Here is a 2500-nt window from a genome sequence, read left to right on the forward strand (position 1 = left end):
ACAATTACAGTTGTACTTATATTTAATATAAGTTAATGTCCTTCTTCTGTTTGCTCGACATATACCACCGAGTGGAGAATGTCGATGTCAAGCGGTTGTTTGGACTAAGACATTCGCAACATAAATTGTATGTATAAAAAACATAACTTATTGAAGAAATTGATATATGCCAATTCATTTTGGTGTATTTTTGATTTCTTTCAATAAAAACAATTTTGACTGTATACACAAAACACAAAATAAATTATCACTCTAAGCGGTGGATCACTCGGCTCATGGGTCGATGAAGAACGCAGCAAACTGTGCGTCATCGTGTGAACTGCAGGACACATGAACATCGACATTTTGAACGCATATCGCAGTCCATGCTGTAAGGTACTTTAATTAATTTTAGAGTGCTGCTTGGACTACATATGGTTGAGGGTTGTAAGACTATGCTAAATAAGTTGCTTAAATAATCAAATCATCAAATGATTTGTGTTTTGAGCACATGTTATATTACTGGATTCTGTTCATCATTTGATGATGAATAAAGAATTCATAATATTAATAGTCAAGATAGAATACCTCATTGAAAAAATCCTAGTATTTTCTCAAATACTTATATATTTTTTCAATCGATTGAGGAAGGTCTAGCATAAAATGATTTTTTTATGAAACTAGAATTGTCTCTTTTGAATTGAAAAACGAAAATTTCATATACCGAAAAGAAAGGATTTTTTTCATTTGAAAATGATGGTGTTTCTATTTAATGTATAACTGAATAGTATCTGTTTTATACAACCTCAACTCATATGGGACTACCCCCTGAATTTAAGCATATTAATGAGGGGAGGAAAAGAAACTAACAAGGATTTCCTTAGTAGCGGCGAGCGAAAAGGAAAGAGTTCAGCACTAAGTCACTTTGTCTTTATGGCAAATGTGAGATGCAGTGTATGGAGTGTTCAATTTCTAGTATGAGAAATTAACGATTTAAGTCCTTCTTAAATGAGGCCATTTACCCATAGAGGGTGCCAGGCCCGTATAACGTTAATGATTACTAGAGAACATTTCCAAAGAGTCGTGTTGCTTGATAGTGCAGCACTAAGTGGGTGGTAAACTCCATCTAAAACTAAATATAACCATGAGACCGATAGTAAACAAGTACCGTGAGGGAAAGTTGAAAAGAACTCTGAATAGAGAGTTAAAAAGTACGTGAAACTGCTTAGAGGTTAAGCCCGATGAACCTGAATATCCATTATGGAAAATTCATCGTTACGATTGCTATATGAATAATATAGTGAGAATGGCGTGCATTTTTTCCATATAAGGACATTGTAATCTATTAACATACACAATTTATCATAAGATCGATGGCGAAAGTTTATTCAAATTAGTATGCTTGCGTATTAACATAGAATAAGTGCTGTCGATTGGATAAAGTGTTGATAGATCTATTATATATAGCGCTTGAATACTTGTATTCTATAATGGCACATTAATCTTGATTTTTGTGTTTATTATATGCGCTTATATGATTTACAATGCGAAAGATTCAGGATACCTTCGGGACCCGTCTTGAAACACGGACCAAGGAGTCTAACATATTTGCAAGTTATTGGGAATTTAAACCTAATAGCGAAATTAACATAACTTTTATGGGATTAGTTTTTAGTCTATTTATAGTCTATTAATTCAATCCCGGGGCGTTCTATCAGTTATGCATAATAATATTTATATTATTTATGCCTCTAACCAGAGCGTACCTTGAGCATATATGCTGTGACCCGAAAGATGGTGAACTATACTTGATCAGGTTGAAGTCAGGGGAAACCCTGATGGAAGACCGAAACAGTTCTGACGTGCAAATCGATTGTCAGAATTGAGTATAGGGGCGAAAGACCAATCGAACCATCTAGTAGCTGGTTCCCTCCGAAGTTTCCCTCAGGATAGCTGGTGCATTTAAAAATTATGTAAAATAATCTTATCTGGTAAAGCGAATGATTAGAGGCCTTAGGGTCGAAACGACCTTAACCTATTCTCAAACTTTAAATGGGTAAGAACCACACCTTTCTTGGTATGAAGGTGTGGTTGTGATATAATGTGCCCAGTGGGCCACTTTTGGTAAGCAGAACTGGCGCTGTGGGATGAACCAAACGTAATGTTACGGTGCCCAAATTGACAACTCATGCAGATACCATGAAAGGCGTTGGTTGCTTAAAACAGCAGGACGGTGGACATGGAAGTCGTAATCCGCTAAGGAGTGTGTAACAACTCACCTGCCGAAGCAACTAGCCCTTAAAATGGATGGCGCTTAAGTTGTATACCTATACATTACCGCTAAAGTAAATGGTTTATATTCAATTTCGGTTGGATTTTAAACTTTGAAACTTTAGTGAGTAGGAGGGTACAATGGTGTGCATGGAAGTGTTTGGCGTAAGCCTGCATGGAGCCGCCATTGGCACAGATCTTGGTGGTAGTAGCAAATAATCGAATGAGACCTTGGAGGACTGAAGTGGAG

The 2500-nt window shown here is 36.4% G+C and overlaps 2 non-coding genes across 2 annotated transcripts in view; both read left to right on the plus strand.

Moving 5' to 3' along the window:
* The first annotated feature begins 248 nt into the window (after positions 1 to 248).
* Positions 249 to 427, plus strand: LOC131807045 (5.8S ribosomal RNA). The gene has a single exon (XR_009344285.1). It is a non-coding gene; the product is annotated as a 5.8S ribosomal RNA (ribosomal RNA).
* Positions 428 to 780: 353 nt separating this feature from the next.
* The window catches only part of LOC131807041 (large subunit ribosomal RNA), a 3920-nt gene continuing 2200 nt past the window's right edge, over positions 781 to 2500 (plus strand). Inside the window, exon 1 of the ribosomal RNA XR_009344282.1 lies at positions 781 to 2500. This exon is cut by the window's right edge and continues 2200 nt beyond it. This is a non-coding gene — a ribosomal RNA (large subunit ribosomal RNA).

This window comes from Musca domestica, unplaced genomic scaffold, assembly GCF_030504385.1.
Source record: "Musca domestica strain aabys unplaced genomic scaffold, Musca_domestica.polishedcontigs.V.1.1 93, whole genome shotgun sequence".
Classification (NCBI taxonomy): Eukaryota; Metazoa; Arthropoda; class Insecta; order Diptera; family Muscidae; genus Musca; species Musca domestica.